Source organism: Aquila chrysaetos, chromosome 13, assembly GCF_900496995.4.
Source record: "Aquila chrysaetos chrysaetos chromosome 13, bAquChr1.4, whole genome shotgun sequence".
Taxonomy (NCBI): domain Eukaryota; kingdom Metazoa; phylum Chordata; class Aves; order Accipitriformes; family Accipitridae; genus Aquila; species Aquila chrysaetos.
In genome coordinates this window covers 24,801,200-24,822,653 of record NC_044016.1, presented here as the reverse complement: position 1 = coordinate 24,822,653, position 21,454 = coordinate 24,801,200, and positions in this window count along the sequence as shown.

The following is a 21,454-nucleotide window of genomic DNA, read 5'->3' as shown; positions in this document are numbered from 1 at the left end:
ACAGAGGCATGAAGAAAGTAATGGGATAACAAGAAAAAATGGAGAAAATAGTTGGGGATAAAAAAATTCAGTGTGTTTAGGGGACAGCATAAGTCTTGCAGACTTTCATTTAACTCAATTCAACTGTCTTCAAAAAGAAACTTTCATTCAGCCTTGAAAGCACCTTTTCTGATTTAAGGTCTTCATATTTACTAATTTTTTTAGGAAAACATGAGTGAGCTTCTGTTTCAAGAGAACCTTAGCTCTTGAGGAAAGAAATGAAGTTACCTCCATTTATAAGTACTAAGAATCCAAAGAGCCTGGTCTAAATCCTTTTATTTTTATAAATGTTCTTCCAATATCACCACCACTACTTACAACAATGCTTAATGACACTATCATAGCAGCAAAATAAACACCTGTTATTTATTCCTAACTTCAAAAATTTTCCTTAATATGACAAATACTTTCCTCTGTGAAAAAATATTTTTTTGCTTTGTAGTATGGTTTTACAAGTGGGTATAATTTGTGAAAATATTATTAAAATATTAGAAGGTAATTTTTTGAAACTTTATCAAAATCTTGACTTCTTAACTCAAGCCTTTGTCTATTTCAGTAAAATAAGAGCATTACTGGTTTTTATATTAAACCTTAAGGGTTTAAGATGATCTGATCCATGCCATCTGGAGAAAGTCAATCAATAATTTTGCCTTTGGAAGTGAGAATCATGAATCCATACTTGTGCCCTGGATGGAAGATTAGTGAAGTTAAATGGACAAAAGCCAGAAAATGAAATAAACCACCAGGCCTGTAAGCTATAAAGAAGTTTGGTAGAGTCACTGAAATCAGAAAGAAAACTCTGTTTACAGTTCACAAAGTGTGTTAAGAAATTGCTTAAAACAACATTAAAGTGGTAGTGGTATCACTACCTGTCATATAAACCCTCTAAGAGATTTTTTGCTTCTGTAGATTTTTTTTTTCTGAAATCAAACCCCAGGGGAACGTGTAATGATTAATGTAGTTTTCTTGCTGCTGGCAACATTATTACTATATTATACTCCAAATAGTAGGAGATAATTGTATAGTGGGATAGCTTCTAGCTAGTTGCTTAACTTGACTTAGCAGAAGAGTGTACTCATCTAGGGCCAGTCTCTCAGCTTGTATCTAGCGAGGCACGGGTGTGAGGAGATGGTCTTGCTGGCTTAGTAGAAATTACTCTGAATCTGGTGTTCAAGTTTGGAGACAGGGTAGAGGTCGATGGTCTGGTGCCTCTCCAGGATCAAATCCTGAGAAATGGGCTCAGAGAGGTTAGGAAGGGAACAGAACCCAAAAATATATCAGATGCAGATGCTTTTACAGAGCGAACCCCAAAATCTTGTACTTGAGAACAGTCTAAAAGTAGGTATCTAAGGAAATAATACTCTTCTATCTCTACATGCAACTGAACTGCAACAGTCTGTTTTGGAAGTGGTAAAGGCATTTCTTTCTTTCCATGTTATTTTACATGGAATAACCCCCTGATATATCTGCACCTTCTGCAAAGAATTCTAGTATTAGTTTGATCCATAATGAGAAACTCTCATTCAAGTCTTTGTTTCAGGCAGGCTGTGGGACAAAAGGATTAGGCAGGGAGAATAGACTTTCAGATGAAATCTTAGTGGGATCTTCTCATTTTAAGCATGCTGAGGAACTGTCCAATGCTAATCTTGAGACCAAAGAAGTAGCAACAGAGAAATTACTAATCTCCTCTATATTGTTATGTCTATCTAGGTCCTGTAAGATGGTAATACCTAGTGCCCATTAACATTGAGTTTTATTTTGGGGAAATTTCCCAAAGCATTGCTGAATTCTGATGACAACAGTCTTGGTGTTGTACTCCAAATCTTACTGAAAAAAAAAGAAAAAGGAATCTGGAGGACTTTAAATATCTCTCAGTAGTCCCTTCAAAGAAATAAAAAGCCTGGGTTGTCATGAGTAAGGACAATAGTTTTTGTTGTCTCTGTTGTTAGTATTGGTATTATTTTTGTCACTAAGAATATTATAAGTATTCAGTTACGTTCATTTATACATTAGATTAACCAGAATTTAGTCAACAAAGACACTTCCCCAGTTTTAAAACTAAAAACTATATCAAAATTGTATGATCTCTGCAGCACTTTAAGCAATCGACTCTGAAATTTGTCTTCTGAAAGAGGTTTTCCTGTGTGTCTGTCTAATTTAAGTAACATCTTTTTAGAGTACCTTCTGTTCCTCTTCTACCCTCTGAAGTTCTATCCAGCAGATTTGTCTGTGCTGATGACATACTTCCCTAGAATCTTTCCACCTCGAACCAGGTAAGATACATTGATTTCTCTTCTCCTAAAATAAATAATACAGTAATGCAGGGTGATACATATTTTGGCCCTGTCAATAGAAGTAGTAGGTTCTTAGCTCTATTCATAATTAGAGCATTTATTTATAATGGGATAATATATTCCTGCAGGAGTGGGAAACTCTTTTGAAAACATCTCAAATATTTAGCTTTGACAGAAAGACATATAATGAAAAATCAGGGCAATACTATTTCAACATAAACTATTACATAGCAAGTATTTGCTGTTCAAAAAATTAAACATTCACTTTGTTTAACTAGCTGTCAAACAGCTTAAACATTTGCAAGTATATGTAGCATGGGCTTTTACTAATAAATTGAAATTTAGTAGATCACACAGGTTCTGACCTTGTGGTTTTCCAAACAATGTGGATACATCCAATTCCTGAATGAAGTGTACATTCGCAGGAGAAGAATGTGAGCCTGTAACAATGGTACACATGAGGAAATGTTCACTCATCTGTATTTCATGCCCAAAAGTAATAGTGGCCTTTCAGATCCTACCATCTCTTAAACTACTATACAATCTGCTCATTGCAGAATTAGATATAGTAACAGAGAGTTCAGTCAAACCGTCTTGCTTTGCAGAATTTTTGGCGCAGCTTATTAAAAATAACCAAAAATATCAAGTAAATCCACCTTTATCTCATTTCACTGAAGAAGCCCTGTTATTTTCTTATTTCCTTGTCAAAAGGATTTCTTTATGTAATTGGTTAGCTGCCATTCCTTTTTTTATCTGTCCTCTTAATTTTTAAAGTGATTCATCTCATAGGCATGACTGTAGGGGACTGGATGCTTTCAGGTGAGTTACCTTCTTCAGGGAAGAAATAATGGATTAATTCCACGTCCACTCTGTCTGTAGTAGTAGATCTTCCTGCAGTGTCATCTTGTCTCATGTTCTGGTTTTCACCACAAAATTTACTCCCTTCAAATGTGAATAACCCATCCTAGTTTTATGAACTGCAAATCTTCTCTTTCCTTGCCCTCACTCTCCTTGAAAACATACTTATGGATATTTGGTTTAAAAGTAACTGTGGTTATAGTTTTGAGGGTCTTCAGTGGCAATAAATAATTTTCTAATTAGATGTCTGGAAGAACCCCATAAAAATAGAGTAAAATACTTTTATTTTGAAGCTTATCTTCTAATAGGGGAAAAAATTTTAAACTTACTACTATGTGTTAGAATTCAACAAGAAAGTTTCAGCCAGCCATCTAACTTATTATAGTGCATTTCATGCAATTTTTTGGTCACAAAATGGGATAGGTGAACCCTCAGGGAGAATGGGTATGCAATAGTCAAAAAGTAGATTGTGATACAGAAACAACTAGGAAGGAAAACAAAATTTGTTACGATCACTGCCTTTTTTATCCATTACCTGCCTCCCTCAAGTTATGTAACTAGTCAAAGGAAGTGGAAAAGAGTTACAGAAACCTTCTCTTTACAGACTACTGAGGGAAGTGAGATAGGTCTCTGCAGTACTAGAAGCCTAGTAAAGGACTGCAAAAATGAACTGCAAAACTGGCAGACCTTTTCTAAAAGAAAGATACCTGTTTTGCATTTTTGAAAATGATGGCTTTGTAAGGATTCAGTCTGCAATTAAGATATGCATTGACAAAAGAAATTTCCCTTCTTGGTTAGCCCCAAATTACCCAACTGCCCTCATCAAAGGCTAATGAAATCAACTTTCTATCTATGTGTTGATAGAAAGATGCTGGTATTTGCATAATTTAAAAAAAAGTTATATACCTTTTGCTTGGTTTCAGCTGTAGATAAAGATGTTGAAGGCATAACATTTCCAATGCCCTTTTGTAGTTATACATTATCAGTAAGGGTCAATGGAAATTATCACATCACCACTGTCCTCTTTGTCATTAGCAGCATTATCATTTTTGTCATCATCCAGTTGTTTCTAGACAAACTGAGTTAAGATCAGATAACAGGCAGTGTGCATGCTTACCATAACATGAAATCTTTCCTTCCACAACTTATGGGCTATTGCATTATGATATCACAGCTTAAAGGATGCTGTAAAAACAAGACAAAAACTGTTGGAAAATAATTTCTCCCACAAAAATCAACTTCCTTTGTCATTCAGGCCCCTGCCAGGATCCTCAGATCAGCATAGACACATAATTTAAAGAAATACAAACTTACTCTCTAGAGAACTTCTCAGGCCATTGAAGTTAAGCATGGCCAAACACCTCTGTAACAAGACGTTGAGGATGGGTAAAACAAAGAAAAGGGGGGGATTCATGCAATGAGCTAGTTCTTGTAGAAAACAATTATTTGCCTATTTCATATTTATAATATGTAGATTAACCATCCATCATTTATTTGGCACCAGAGTTTGCATGTGATCTATTTATTTTCCATGGAAGAGTGACACTACAGTTCTGCTAAACTTAATTGCAACACACACAAACATTGACAGGCAGGGATTTATCAAGTGTATAAAATATCTTCAGGGTATCCTGAGGGAATTGCTTACTTTGGCATAGAAATCAGACAAAATCTTTCCAGTCTAATTTCCTCTTTTTCTGTGATCCACCCTTGCAGTCATATGAAGTCTGTGAATTTCATAGAATTTTCTGAATTTCTCCTGATGCTTTTTTTAAAAATTATTATTATTATTATTATTATTATTATTATTATTATTATTTTTAGTTAGAACAGAGGTGAATAACCTTAATTCATTGTGGTACTTACATACACTCACATCCCTGCTAGATTTTTTTTGATGCGAAGACACTAGTGGGAAGACTCCATGAAAAACAACAGTAGCCGAAAAAGGAGCATTTAAACTAATGGAAATGATGAGGAGGGAAGGTTATCTATTGGCTGGAAAAATGTTTTGTTCATCACTTGTAGATAAAACATTATTTCCAGGAGTGGCTAAAAGACAGAGAGAGAGATAGTGACAACCATGGGGCAGTCCCAGCATCTTCTGAAGAGACTGGAGGCATGGGGGAATGGGATTTAGTTCCTGAATGTGGTGGACTGAAAGCAGACAGCTCCTCGGACACTTGGCTGGCAGCTTAACTCTGCAAGTGCCCTTTACTAGCCTAAATACTCTTCTGTAAAGGATAACCTTTTCATTGTGTATTTTACCTGAAGGTGTGCCAATTTCCCTGCAGTGCCATGTTTGCCTATTCTTATTATATTAATAATGCATAATTCCATGACAGCAAACATTATACAGTGAATGGGAGGAATTTGTTGGCCTTTCAAATTACAGTGTCTATATAACTATGATAAAAAGCTCTTCAGCCAAAGGAATAGTGCTGCATAATTGGACCATCAGAGAAAATTAGGACAAGGGAGTAGAACAGAAAAAAGGGATTTTTGGATAAATATGTTTAATAAAGTAAATTTAATCATGCTTATTCAATAAAAATGACAGATGGTCAAATCTAGCCAGGAGGGATCGTGGAAAGATAAGAGTATGAGCTGCATTGGCAGCTTGAAGTTCTTTGAGCTCAAAGCCTGTGTGCATTCAGCAGTGCAGAAACTCTCCTTATGCGTTGCAATAAGAAGATGAACTCATTATGCCTGAATTACCCCTGGAAGCACATGTGTGAACCACGGTGCCCAACAAAGTCTAACTGCCAACAGAGGTGCATTTACATCACTATTGAAAGCTCTTAGGGTGCTTGTTGATAGCAAGTATCGCAAAACAGAGGTAAACTGATACTATCTCTAAGGATCTCACTTTGGGGAGCCATGCGAGCTCCTTGGACACCTCTGTGCAATGGGGCAGAACAGACCTGGCTTCTCCACTACCCAGCCCCTGTGTATACTTGGAGTAACAGTTAAAAGTGAAATGGCTGATAGGACTGTGTGTCTGAGAGCAATATTAACCTGGAATTTCCCACCAGTGCAGGATCATGGCTGTCTGAGACACAGTCTTATAGGAAACCAAAATCAGTGAGCCTGGTAGAGCCTTGCCAGCAGTCAGAAGCTGCCTGTAGCATAGTTTAAAGATACGCCCTTACTAATGTTTAGCTTACCTTTTCTATTAGAAAATGCCATGTTCATGCATATGCAGCATAGGAGCTGCTACTGAGAGCAACAGACCTCTGATCAGAACAAGATTTAAAGCAGAGGGATACACAGCCCTCTTTCTAGGTCCGTTCATCACAGTTTGCTTTTTTGTCACTGTTCTTGCCTTCAGTTCTGTATTGGGTTTGCATGGCAAGGTTTTGGTAGCAGGGGGGCTACAGGGGTGGCTTCTGTGAGAAGGTGCTAGAAGCTTCCACTATGTCCAGCCAGCACCAAGACGGACTTGCCGCTGGCCAAGGCCGAGCCCATCAGTGACGGTGGTAGTGCCTCTGGGATAACTCATTTAAGAAGGGGAAAAAGATTCTGTGCAATTGCAGCCAGAGGGAGGAGTGAGAACATGTGAGAGAAACAACCCTGCAGACCCCCAGGTCAGTGAAGAAGGAGGGGGAGGAGGTGCTCCAGGTGCCGGAGCAGAGATTCCCCTGCAGCCTGTGGGGAAGACCATGGTGAGGCAGGCTGTCCCCCTGCAGCCCAGGGAGGTCCACGGTGGAGCAGATATCTGCCTGCAGCCACAGAGGACCCCACGCCGGAGCAGGCAGATGCCCAAAGGAAGCTGTGACCCCGTGGGGGACCCACGCTGGAACAGTCTATGCCTGAAGGACTGCAACCCATGGGAGGGACCCATGCTGGAGCAGGGGAAGAGTGTGATGAGTCCTGCCCCTGAAGACGAAGGAGCAGCAGAGGCAAGGTGTGATGAACTGACCCCAACCCCCATTCCCCATCTGTCTGCGCTGCTGGGGGGGTAGGTAGAAAATCTGGGAGTGAAGCTGTGCCCAGGAAGAAGGGAGGGGTGGAGGGAAGGTGTTTTGAGATTTGGTTTTATTTCTCATTACCCCACTCTGGTTTGATTGGTAATAAATTAAACTAATTTCCCCAAGTTGAGTCTGTTTTTCCCATGATGGTAGTTGGTGAGTGATCTCTCCCTGTCCTTATCTCCACCCACAAGCCTTTTGTTATATTTTCTCTCCCCTGTCCAGCTGAGGAGGGGAGTGATAGAGCGGCTTTGGTGGGCACCTGGCATCCAGCCAGGGTCAACCCACCACAAGTTCCTAAGTGCCGAGTGCCTATGATTTTCCTACTCTAGTAGAAGTATACAGTGTCTTCAGTTTACTAAATGTCTATCAGTCGGTAGGATGTTTTCCTTTTCACTATAATCTGCAGTTTGCAGATGTGCAGTAATGCTAAGGGCTTGAGGAGATGCACATCAATGAACACAGGGTAAAGCAATGTTCACTATGTACAGTCAGTCATGTACTCTGTCTGAGCTAGTACCTCTCAGGAAAGAGGGATGTTGCTGTTCCTTATGATCTTATTTAAAAATTGGGGCAATTCAAACCTGAAAGTTAATTTTCTAGCTAGTCTATAAATCTGTATTGCATCAGATAAATCCTCTATGTGTTTTAGTTACTCTAAATTTAGATTGGTATTCAAGGAACAGAAATCATAGTAACTGACTGATTGAAGGGTATGTAACACAGCTTGAATTTTGAATACAGTATTGCATATATATATAGAACATTGACATTGAACTCTTCATATTCAGTCCACAGATTTTGGGGGAAAAAACCCAAAGGAAATCTCCTCAACTAAATGTGAGTATAAAATTAAAGGAAATTATAAACCTGCCTCACATGAAACAAGAGGTGGGATTTGCTGAGTAAGTTATCTGTTGTGACTTACTTAGCTTTAGTTTATAATTAGTTTAGTTTACCAGATATGATAAGGATACAAGAGCAATACTTACGCAGATGGTGACCACAGTGTGAAATTGTCATGGTTTAACCCCAGCCAGCAACTAAGCACCACGCAGCCGCTCACTCACTCCCCCCCCACCCAGTGGGATGGGGGAGAAAATCGGGAAAAAGAAGCAAAACCCACGGGTTGAGATAAGAACAGTTTAATAGAACAGAAAAGAAGAAATGAATAATGATAATGATAACACTAATAAAATTACAACAGCAATAATGAAAGGATTGGAATGTACAAATGATGCGCAGTGCAATTGCTCACCACCCGCCAACCGACACCCAGCTAGTCCCCCAGCGGCGATTCCCCGCCCCCACTTCCCAGTTCCTATACTAGATGGGACGTCCCATGGTATGGAATACCCTGTTGGCCAGTTTGGGTCAGCTGCCCTGGCTGTGTCCTGTGCCAACTTCTTGTGCCCCTCCAGCTTTCTCGCTGGCTGGGCATGAGAAGCTGAAAAATCCTTGACTTTAGTCTAAACACTACTTAGCAACAACTGAAAACATCAGTGTTATCAACATTCTTCACATACTGAACTCAAAACATAGCACCGTACCAGCTACTAGGAAGACAGTTAACTCTATCCCAGCTGAAACTAGGACAGAAATAATGAAGGCCACCACACCCACCACTGGTGTAAATGTAGCGTAAATATAATCCACTGAGTTTATTCTGCTGTTTCAAGTGAACAAGCAAGTGGAAAAAAAGATGTTTGTGCGGGAGAAGCTTTTCATAAAAAAGCTGATGGGGAAGCTGACAATTCTCTTTCCAAAAAAAGGTGCTTGTGTGTTCCATTGGTAATGGCCTTATGAGCTTTATGCCAAGATTAATCATATTGCTGTGATACACACATAGGAGTTTGGGAATGTTATGTTATGCGATTAAAGGATAATCATGGAGAACACAAAGACTCCATGAGGATCAGAGAGCTATGATAGACGGAGGAACACTAGTAGCCTAATCAGGGAAAATGGGACATCTCCAAATACAGCATTGGCTTTAGTTCTGCATGCACAGTATTTCCTCTTGGGGCAAGAAAGGAGTGAACTAGAGACTTTCAAACTAGGTTTCAAAAAGCAACATATTCGTCCTCTGGGACAAAGCATTACAGATCAAACGTTAGAAAGGAAAAGCCTTGCAAACAGTTGTCCTACATTCTGGGTTAATCGGACATTACCTATCGTGTGGAATCCTGGGAAGTGCAGGTGCAAGTTGGTCAGATTTCCATTTTTTGGCTTTGTATACATGCTTTGAGCAGAGATGTTTCTTTCATCTTTTGCCTTCTTGGTTGGTACCAGAGTAAGCTGGTATAAACAGATTTTCTCTGGAGAGTAAGGCTTTCTCTAGACTTTGGTATTCCTGTGGTTTTGTATCAGGGAAGCAGGAACACACATGCTCATAATGTTTATAGTATTGATCCAAAAGACTTTCTGAATATTCTGTGTGTCCACAGTGCTTGCTGTTTCTCCCTGCATAATAAGCTTTGAAGTTCACATTTCCAAGAACTCACATCTGTCACATTGCACACTGAGCCTTTTTTCTTCATCTCCTGCATGACCAAAGTACTTTCAATCACTTGCTACACATTTGGGGCTGGCAACCAAACTTCAGCATCACAAGTGTGATATCTGTAGGCACCAGATGGCAGAATCTTTGAACATTCAATTTTATTTCCTGACCATTGGGAGCATTAAGAACTCTCATGGGAAAAGAAATTGTTGTACAGTAAAAGCAAAATACAAAATAAGGGCAAATGTGTAAATGATTTCTTAATTAAATCAAAACAAACTTTTTCCTACTATGTGCCATGGGGAAAGCACTTTTCAATTTAGATGAGCTTTTAAAACATACTGTGACATGTTTAATTCAAAGCAGTACTGTATGTTTATTTTTCAGAATGCTCATTTTTATAAAAGGAGTGCACAGAAAAAGAGAGGAAGGAAAATGAAGCCACACAGGCTTGCTGGCATAACACATAAACCAGCGCATTTTATATCAGTAGAGCTGATATAAACATATACATATCTGTATAAAGGAGAGGAAGGAAATTGGGGAATAAGTGGGGTTAGATCAAGCAAAGGTAGAAGGTGAACCAGTGCATCAGACTTTCAGACTCAAACAACAGGGAGATAATGTTACTACAACACCTAGCACAAAGGAAACTCTCATGCATGGAAGTGGTCTTTTTCTGCATGCCATTATCTGATATTTTTTATTTTGGAGACAGAGTATATGTGTTTTCCAGTGCTTGATAAAATGATGAAAAGCAGTAACTATCACTGAGCACAGATTCTGCTTTGCATCCAGATTCATGTTGCATTTACCTGCACAAAGAATTCTTAAACAGCGAATTGAGGCAGCTGTGAGCATTTGTAGCATAAATAATTTGAAAGATAACAGTTAAGGATGAGGGAGACTATGGCTTTGGGTCTTCACAAGACCAAAGAAGATTTGCAATCTTGAAGATTTATCTGAAACCCAAAGATTTGGTGTGAAGTCCTGGCCTTCACAAAATTCAGCGGAGTTTTTCCTGTTTATTTTGGTAGGGCCTAGATTTTTATTTTCCTGGGGACTTAATGCATAAACTCCAACATGTGAAACAAGCAGATATTTCCTGCTTTGAAAAAGTAAAATAAAATGGAAGTGATTACAGACCTGAACATGACCAGCACACATTACAAAAATGATTCATGTGACATGTTTATTCATGTGTTGAGGAAGGAAGGATTTTTTATTTTTGATCTTGTATTGGTTATTGCTGTGTAAAGAGAAAGGGTGAATAAAAAGCTACTGGCCCCCACATCCCAACACTACTATTTTGTGCTCTGTTCCTTTGAAATGACTATGATACAGTTTGTGTGACCCTTCAAATAATTGAAATGGTGTCTTTCCATAATGTCTTTGAATGGTACAGGTTTTTGTGAGCCTCTGACAAACATATATGCATTGAAGATAATTAGACAAACCTGTGACTTTTGGAACACTGCAGACATAACTTCCTTAGTGGGGAGTAGTTCTGAATACAGGAGAAAAAATCTAAAGAGATCACAAAGTATGTTTATGTTAAATATGCGGTGATGGGCTGTCAAAAAGATTTCTGTTTTCAAAATTAATTTACTTAGCAGGGGCCTATAGGATGATGTCAGGAGACCTGAAAGGGCTGTTTCCACTTGTTCTGCTTTGCCATCTCTCTATTTTCACTGCAGTCCCCAGGAGGGTAGTTTGATTTTGGTGACCAGGCTGCCTTTGAGTCAGTCAGAGCCAGCAGACTGCCTTTCAGTAAAAATTCAAATTGGTCCTCTCTGTGCTCGGCAGGGCTGAGCACATCTGGGATGTGGTGAAGGCATTTGTATTTGTTTTACTATACTGGAGGGCACTGAAATAACTCTTGTGAGCCAACAGTCTGTCTTTTCCAAGAATATCAGTGCCCAGAAAGGCTGACAAGCTAAGTAAGGGGAGGAAGGAAGCACCTTCAAATCCATGTATTTCACAGGGGTACTCACTCACGTGTGTCTTATGACCCTTGTCCCTGTGGAGGTCATAGTCAAGAAGAAAATTAACAGTTTTGGGGCAGAAATGGCTTGCCGCACCACAACAGGAGCTGGTTTATTGCCAGTTTTAAAGGAACTCTGTAAACTAGTGTGGCATGATGAATGCCAAGTCCTGAACCTTTATCCACATGACTTCCAGCAATACTTTTCTCCCACCGTGGTCTGTGGTCCTACAGGACAGCAGGAGTACTAGTACCCACTACTGTCCCACCAATTCCTGGTCTGAAAACCTACTGAAAGTGTGAGGCAGCTCTTGGAGGAAGATGACAGGCTACTGATCATAGGTACCTGCAAGAGACACAGTTAATGGTTTAGCAAGGGATTTTCTGAGTCTGGCATTGCAGCAACTCCTCATAACTAAAGGTGCAGCAATAGTAGCACTAGTGGCATCCCTCGCTAACAGATAAAAGATGTCCTGTAGCAGACTAAGCAAGGCAGGGGCAGCTGTCACCATTGCTTTCCCCATTCTGCCCCATCTGGATGGCCACTTGGGAGCTAAAGGCTAGAGGTATGCTCCTCCTGAGGTGCCTAATTCTCAGTCACGTCAGCATAGAGGCCTGTCAATAAAAGTAGAATTCCTACTTCATCTGTAATCCTTGCGTGAGGTCAGATCATGACTGTCTCTCTGTACAAAAATAAGCATCACAGTCTTCCATTCATCTTCATGTAGGTGTCTGCCTACATCAACTGCTATCAGCTCTCTTCAAGCATTGTGGTACTTTTAGGATAAGATTCATCTGACTTATTTTAGACATCTTTTTCAGAATGAAATTGAATCCAAAAGTGCTTGTTTCACTCCAGTGATTATAAGAGGAGTTGGGATGACTAACTCAGAAACAGGTATCTCTGTCTCACCAGATGCTTTCCACACAGTGTTTATGTTATGCTGGGCCACAGCAGGGATCAATGAGACTCTAATTGAAGGTGGGTGGATTAGAAGTTTTCCTCATGACTTGTTAGGATTGATAAAAAATGGCCAGGAGAAATATTTGGATTCCCATCTCTCTCCCCTCTGGACCTCCAAACACCAGTTATTCTCATGCAGAAACTTGTCATTTTGGCTTCCTATTACCCTTGGACTTAGTAGAGGGTATACTTGATGCTAATAACAAAAGCAGAAGAGAAAATGACTATGTCACAATCAAGGAGTGATGCTAAATAAATGAAGGATAGCATTTCTCATTTATGCCAACATCTTTAGAGACACTCCCCATACCTTCTTCCCCTAGAACAGGACCCCAGAGGAGTTATGTTTTCATGGAGTCATTGCTGGTATCAGACTGGTGTGCTGGGCTTTCCTCTGCATTTCTCTGTGTGACTTTTCTGAGAGAACCACAATGATCCATTCTGCCTTTGCAGTCTGTGAATAGTCATTTGACCGCGGAGGGAAGCAGGGAATTCAGAGGTGTCAGTCTGGTAGTTCCTCAAATGACCATATGCAACATCAAGTTTGGCCCCAGAGATGGGCAGATCAAGAGCTAAGTCATTTTGATCGTAGCATCATAGAATCACAGAAGGGTTGAGGTTGGAAGGGACCTCTGGAGGTCATCTGGTCCAAGTCCCCTGCTCAAGCAGGGCCACCTACAGTCAGTTGCTCAGGACCATGTCCAAATGGCTTTTGAACATCTCTAAAGATGGAGACTCCACAGTTTCTCTGGTCAGCCTGTGCCAGTGCTCAGTCACCTTCACGCTGAGAAAATGTTTCCTGATGTTCAGGTGGAGCCTTCTGCATTTCAGTTTGTGCCCATTGCCTCTGGTCCTGTCACTGGGCACCACTGGAAATAGCCAGGCTCTGTCTTCTTTACACCCTTCCTTCAGATATTTGTATACATTGATGAGATCCTTCCCGAGCCTTCTCATCTCCAGGCTGAACAGTCCCAGCTATCTCAACCTTTCCTCACAGGAGAGATGCCCCAGTCCCTTAACCATTTTAGTGGCCTTTCGCTAGACTCTCCCCTATGTCCATGTCTTTCTTGTACTGGGGAACCCAAAACACCTTGATGTCCTCAAGCTTTACAATGATTTATTCTGACACAGTCTGGGCTTCTGGGTAAACTCCTCAAGTTGCCTTAATTTGATAACAAGTTTTAGTCATTTGCACTTAAGCCAGTGGTGCTATTATTTAATATTTCTATTATTATTATTATTATTATTTTATTATTATTATTACTTCATATTATTATTATGAGGGCTGCAGTGGGAGCACAATGGGACCCACTCAGTGCAAAACAGCTACAAAACTAGCAGATATCCCAAAGCGTTGTCATCAGCTTTGCTCAAAGGACCTTCAGCGAGGAAACTATATCTGACTGATGCATTCAGTGTTTTACAAGTGTTGTCATAAGAATATTAGACATCTGTAAGTGCTAATGGCAATATGCTGAAGATTGAAATGCTGAATAAGCAGAGTAATACTACCGAACTTATCATGTCCATTAGAACTATATTTGGGTGCTTTGCTGTTAAACAAGTCCTCAGAACATTAGCCTAGATTGTAGCAAGCGTCATTTGGTTAAACTTAATGCAAAACACGCGGAGAGATTTTAAGGCTGGAAGGTGAGTGTGGGTTAAAAGCCTGACCATTTGACTTTTTATGATCACTTTATACCTGACCAATAAAAAAGGAGCTGCTGCTACCACTGGCTGTGGCATTCTGATGATGCCCTTTTTGTCCGTGAAATGACTAGGGGGGGAGGAAAATAAAACAAACTTGCAGTGTCTGCTGCATCTGTGACCTTTGTCACTTTACTCATGGACCTCTGCTGACATTTCTAACAACTTTTGTGCTTGAGGGAAGTGATCCTTCTTTCAACACTCAGATTTTTTTAGGCAAACAAAACCATTTCGCTTCCTTATTTTTTTCAGATAGACTGGGTTTTTTCTTTTTTTTATATATAAGAAAGGTGTATGTTTTCTGATAAACCCGTAGAGCTGAAACTGCTTTATGTCATCTCCAACTTGTTAGCTCTCCTGATAACACCTTTAATGTAAAGAACGGTGCAATGGCAGCATTTTATATTTTGTAACTATTGTAGAAGAGTATTATTACGTACAAGTGTATTTCATAACCCTTGTAGGAGTTTTAAGATCCATCAATCCAATAGCTTCTGTATGGTATTACTACAGTACTATTAACATGCCATGTGGGCACTTCACCAAAAAGTCTACTTTCCTGATATTTTTAACAGCTTGTTCTTTATAAACAACTTTGGACACTGCTTGCTAATTAGCTAGCAACGTTCAGAGGGTCATCAACAATAAGATTATTTGTGCCTAGTGCTGCACTTCTATTATTTATTTATGTAAGTCTGTCACATGAATGGAAATTAATTTGTATTCTTCTGTGACTCAGATACTGCTTTTTGCCATTTCTAAAAATATCCAAGAAAATGGTTTACAGTCTTCTATAAGCTGTTAGATATCCTGAACTCCGGCATCTGTCTGTTCTAAAGGCAAGTGACATAAAGAGATCTTTTCTGTGCCTTCTTTTTGAGTACTTTTAATGATAATCATATTACCTGCTTAGAAGCAAGCAGAAAGCATCCTGAATGGTTGGATCTGCTTCTATGAGGTATTAGTGAATGATCTAATGAAAGCATTTGAGACTACTATTTTAAAAATCTCTTTCAAAATTTCAGAAGACAAACCCTGTCTCTTAGATCTTCCTAAAAATTGTTTATAAGAAAGGCATGTGTCTGCTTGTCCTTTATAATCTGATTCGGGGAATAACAAACTTGATGTTTCTGTAGACAGATATCTTGACCTATGAAATCATAATTAGATTTTGTGGTTATTGCTCTCTCCTGCCCAGTCTTGGCACAGTCAGCTTAGGCAAGGGAGATGAAATAGAAGCAGAAGAGAAAATGTGATTTCTTTGTTAAACTTACAAACATTTGTGCCTGAGTAACTTTTTTATGTCAGCAGCAATGCAGTTGCCTAGACTGTTACAGTATGCCTTGTAATCATTTACTTTTAAATAAATATCTGTAACAACTAACCATAGGTAAGGGTCAACATTGGGCTCAGGACACAGTAAAATGAGGAATAGTAACTCTAGTAAGAATAGATGCATAACAGTAATTTCCCTTCAGGGTCATTCAGATTTGACTCGCCATTTATGTGTCAATGCTTTTGAACTTAATTAAAAGGAATTTGAAGTCTGGACAAGGATTCACTTTATCTGATAGACCTCATATAGGTCAGCTGGAACTGGGGACATTTTTATGGAAAACTGTGTCCTTTTCAGTGATACAATAGAGATTTTCAGACTTCTCAGCAAATCATTAAGTTAATGCAGTTTTGCTGCATTTGGAGGGATATTTTTATTGCTTTGGATGTATCCACATTTTCTTCTTTGAGCAAAGCATTTTGTTGTTTTTTTTTTTTTTTAGTATTATTAAGTCTAGCCTGGGAGAAAAGCACCTTTCTGTTTGCAGAACAACATAATCCACTTTTCAACCTTCTTTAACATTTGCTAAGTAGAACTGAAAAAAATGTAGGCTTTATTACCTGTTGGCAAAGTGGAGCTTGCTTTAAAACAGATAACTACTGCTATACAGGCCCTATACAGGCCCTTTCTTAGGGTGGGGAGTACGAAACTGGACCCAGAAATCCAGATGTGTCTCACCAGGGATGAGTAGAGAGGAAAGATCACTGCCCACAACCTGCTGGCAATGCTTATCCTAATGCAGTCCAGGATGCTGCTGGCCTCCTTTGCTGCAAGGGCACACATTGCTGGCACATGGTCAGCTTGTTGTCCACCAAGACCCTCAGGTCCTTTTCTGCAAATCTGTTTTCAGGGAGGATTAACCTTATAATGCCAAATTTGCTTTGGAAACTGTGATTTAAACTGTAAGGCTGCGATCTGCATTAAGGCTTAAATGTATCAATGCTGAGTGTCAGAGAACAAAACCTTTAGTCACTGAGCTGCGGAAGCTGGGATCCATGGCAGGGAGGCCTGCAATGGGCATACAGAAGATTGAATGCCTTGGAACACCACCAGTATGTTTAGTGAGAGCTCGCCCAAATTAGATCTTTGAGCAGGGAGGTGCATACTCCATCTGACAGTGTAATACTGAGGACCAGCATGTGTCCTAAATCCCATCCTCCATCTACTCAAATTCCTTCCCCAGAGCCTGCTAAAGGAGGCAGGTGCCTACAACAATTTTCTGAAAAACTTGAGCGATGGTCACTTTCTCCTTTTTTCCCTTAGCACCACGTTTAGGGCCCTTATTCAGTGCTTTGAAGTGTCAGCTTTAGGTCTTCCATTTGTTTGAGGGTGATCATTTCTCAGGAGAGTGCTCTGAATTCAAGTTATAAGATGAAGTTCTTGCACTTCACATAACAGTATTAAATATTCACCGGGTACGAGAGAGCAGATGGTTCTTCATCTTTGTGAGTCATCTGGGAGGCAGAGGCCTGAACCTCACTTGTGCAACCTTTCCCTCCTTTCTCATTCCTTCGTCTTTAATTGTTTTATACCAAGGGTGAAAACTTCAGGAGAAAAGGTAGAGAAAATCCTTTCATCTTTCAAAAATTATGATGCTTTACCCAACTAATGGATGTAGGTCACAGATACTCTGCAAATTTCATCCATAAATCTGTTTGAAGAGACTATTTTTTACTGCGCATTGTACAGGACATGGAAATTTGAGTCTGGATTACTTTAATTAGGGGTCCAAACTCAGCAGATTGCTGCAGCAATGCAAGTTGTAACTACTGCTTACGAAACATCTCAATTATTTTTACTTGAGTTGTGATGGTGCATTTCTCCCCACTGAATGGTGAAGTGGACCACTTGCCTCGTGGTCAGGAGAAGAGGAAAAAGCTTAGGAAAATAGTCTCCTTTTTAAAAAGTTTTCAAGTTTAAGCAAAAAGAGCAAGATGTCAGAAGGATTGTCTGTAAAAGATCAGAAATGAGTAATAGCAATAAATAAGTTAGGGGTACTGTAGTCCAGAGATAGACACTTAGTTAACAATTATCCTTAAAAGCACACAGTTAAAAACCAAACAATTGCATAGCATATTGACCTCAACAGTGGTTTGACATTAGGCTGGTATAAAATGTTAATACTTGATGAGTTTGCTGTTGAAGTATTTTTCTGTGTAACTGCATCCCTTTATCATAGCTGTTAGGGGTAAAATTCCAGGTTAAATCACATCTTGCCTGCTCTAAGCTATCCATCATTTCCTAAATGCTTTTAATTATCCTGGAATGAAGATGTACTTTCTGGGGTCCAGCATCAAGGTGACTTCCAGAGGTCAGGGCAAAGCCTGTGCTGTGCAGCATGGAAAGGATGTACCACCACATGTACCACTTCACATGTCTCAAGTGACTGTCAGTGCCTGGGGCGGCGTTACAACACCTTGGAAGACCACATTTCTTGGAGAACTTCTAAGATAACATAGGTATTGTGTTTATTGTGACTAAGGTTTAATATGCTCACAACAATTTCTTCATTCTTATTTCATTTTCCCTTTTTTTTTTTTTTTTGTCTGGGTCTTTTTTCTCCTAACGTATTTCAGATGGATTCTTCCTTTTTCGCCAGTCACAACCACCAATTAAAACTCTCACTGGCCTCCATTTTTCTTCAGTGAGTTCATTGTCCTTCAGTTTTATATGTGCAGATCCACTGTCTTCAAAATATAGCTGGAGTGACATCTGGGTAACCCTATCAGGAATGTAAACGCAGTAATTACAGTCAATTGAGGGACTAAAAGATCATGTCAATTCCGTATGTAAAGAATACTGTGGCCCTATTAAAAAAAAAAATAAAATTAAGTGGTGTGGCTTTACAGAGGTCATTCACTGAAAACATGGTAACTGCTGCATTGAAGACTCTGGGCAAATGCCTTTTGAGGTTCAGTCACAGATTTGTGTGGTCCTCACCTGTGGACATATTGTGAGTTAGCTCGAGGTTTCTTCTTGTTTGTTTATGCTATTTCTTTATGAGGTCTCTATCACTATGCCCACATAGATTTCTGTAAGAACAAGTCACAGTTTAAACATCTGTGTTTTGCCTGTGTGCTGTAGAAACTCTTCTCACATATGTTGTGCCCATATATGCAAGGGCTCCTAAATCTTTAACTCCAAAACCACTCCTTAATGCTAGCATGAATCTCTATATGTTCCAGTATTCTTCAATTTCAGTTCATTGTTCTAGGCCCTGATGAAGCTGTTAGTAGAAAATAGAAGATATCAAAATGTCTGTCATCTTGTTGACTATTTCTGAGCACAGACTGCAAGAAACCCCACAAATATTTGGGCCAGTCTGACAATAACTGACAGCAACCTTTTTATGTCTTAAGAATTAAACAAGAACTTTATAATCAGTGTTCTCAATACCAAGTTTATTACAAAAGTAATAGCTGATGCAAGAAGGAAGTTTCATGGCCTATAAGCTGCAGGGGGACAGATGAGATGATCACAGCTATTCTTTCTGATCTTCAGATCTATTATCTCAATTTATTAACTATGTTCTGTATAACAGAGTGGGTTTGAATGAAATCTTTTAATTTACGTGAAGACATATTACGTTTGGCATCCAGATGCCTTGGCCATGGAGCAGACCTCTACTGTACCTGCTCTACAAATTCAGACTAAAAAGACAAACCCAACCCAGGCAGACAGAATTTCAGCAAGTATGAACTGGAGTAGTCCTGCTGATTTTTATGAAAGTGTGTCAGTTTACAGTGGTTGAGGACCATGGTCACAATGGATGTGAAGTAAAAAGAAGTCGAAAATAAGTGCTTATACAAAGCAGATCTCTGTAAGAAGCCCTCCATTGCAGAGTTGTTTTGCACCATCCCCCTAAATGTCCTTGCATGTGGCCTGACCAGCCTGGAGAGAGCAACCAACCTTACTACAGAGCTCCCCTCACTGTTGGTGACAGCCTAGGCAAGGAGGAGTGCTTGCAGGGAAGGTCAGGGCTGTTGTTTCTTGTTTTTATTGTTGTCCTGTTGTGTCTGTTGCAGCCCTGTATAAATTAAGAAGATCCTTGTGCTACTCTAACATGACATGAGAAGAACATTCCTGCAAGGAGCTGTTGCACCAGGATGAGAGTTGGGCAAGGAAATCCCTCGGGCCACCCTTGCAGTCTGGTCACTGACTCTGTTGAGCTTCACCACTTCGAAGTTCATTAATACACCTGGTGCTCCCGTCTAGGGATGGTTCTTCATAAAAGGTAAGAGAAATCTCATTCTGTGAGGTATTTATATAATTTATTTGTGTACAATAATATGTAGCACATATATGTAATGAATTTATTTATAGAATGTATTTATGTAATGTAGGTCACCAGTAAGACTTGAGAGGAAGTGTGACTAAAATTATTCACTTTGAAAACATTGTATCTTTGAAAACGTTATCAGGGCAAATGTAATCCCCATTCACCAAAGCTGCAAACCAAATATTAAATTGTTGATCATATCTATTCTCATTGTTATGAAGGCTGTACCACACTAACAATACACTGTTTAAAATGAGGATTAGAGCTCGAGGTCAGTTCACTAAAAGGACATCTATTTTTTAAGTAAGTCCTTAAGTGAAAACAGTTTGGAAATTAGCTTTCATATGCAGAGATTAATTGGGAGACCGAAGTGCTTGGGTGTGCATGAGTGCTGAGGCATTAGAATCTGCTATCCTGGAAATACAAGTACATTCCTATTTTACCGTTCTTAGCTGCATGGATTGCACAGCCTCAGCCACAGCTGTCCTTTGTCATTCAGAGGGCTAACAAAAGCCTGGGATGCTTTCTGCTGAGAAAACCACTAAATGAACTGAAGCTATGCTGAAGATTTGGTCCTTAGTTAGCAGGGGTGGTAACACAGATGGTAATTCTTGCCTTTACAGTCTTAATGTTTGTTTTTTCCATAACTAATTCTTGAACTGTGCATCTCCAGGTTTTTTGAGTTTTCATATTTGAGTAGCTCCAAAGAAACTTGAATTGTAGTAAGTCCCACAGCAGGCCCTGCTGAATTATTTCAACTGCAAATCTATAAGTGAGCCTTGGTTATTTCTGAAAATTTTTGCCACTAGTTATTTGACTGCTTGGATAATTTGAAGCCTCGGCGGTGAAGGAAATATGTGGACTGCAATGTGATTATAGACCTGAGACTTTAACCTGGCTCATTGTATTCTACTCAGACTCTTCCTCTTTTTCAGACAGAAAGTGTTTGAAAAAGATGCCTTGTCTCAGTACTGAAACTCTGAGACACAGCTCAAGTGCACAAGGGAAGCTTCTTGAGCACTCCTGCTCCACTAACTGGCTAGGATCTTGTGCTTTATTTACAACTTCCCTTATTACATCAAGCCCAAAAGGTAGCTCATCTATGATTCTTCCTTCTCTAGGCAAGAGCTGATAGTATAAATTTAACTCCTCATATGTATCAGTCCCAGCACTGTTTTGTTGTAAAATTCCGTATTGATGTTGGAGTTTTTCTCTGTGCTTCTTAAGGCATGAATTGATTATGATTCACTGTCTCTGGTATCTAGTCTCTGCAGTTTCACAGTTTTTCATGAGCATGTAAATTATCAGCTGTGAGGTACATCCTCATTGCAGGGACATGCACACTGACATGGGTGGGAGGATTTTTAACTGATTTTTCTGCTGATGTGTGAAACTCCTGAGTTCCTTTTTGAACTATCTGATCTTTCATGACTCCTTAATCAAACCTTGAAGAATATTTGCATCTCTTTCTGCTTTTATCCATTTTTAAACATATGCTGATACATACAATTATATCCAC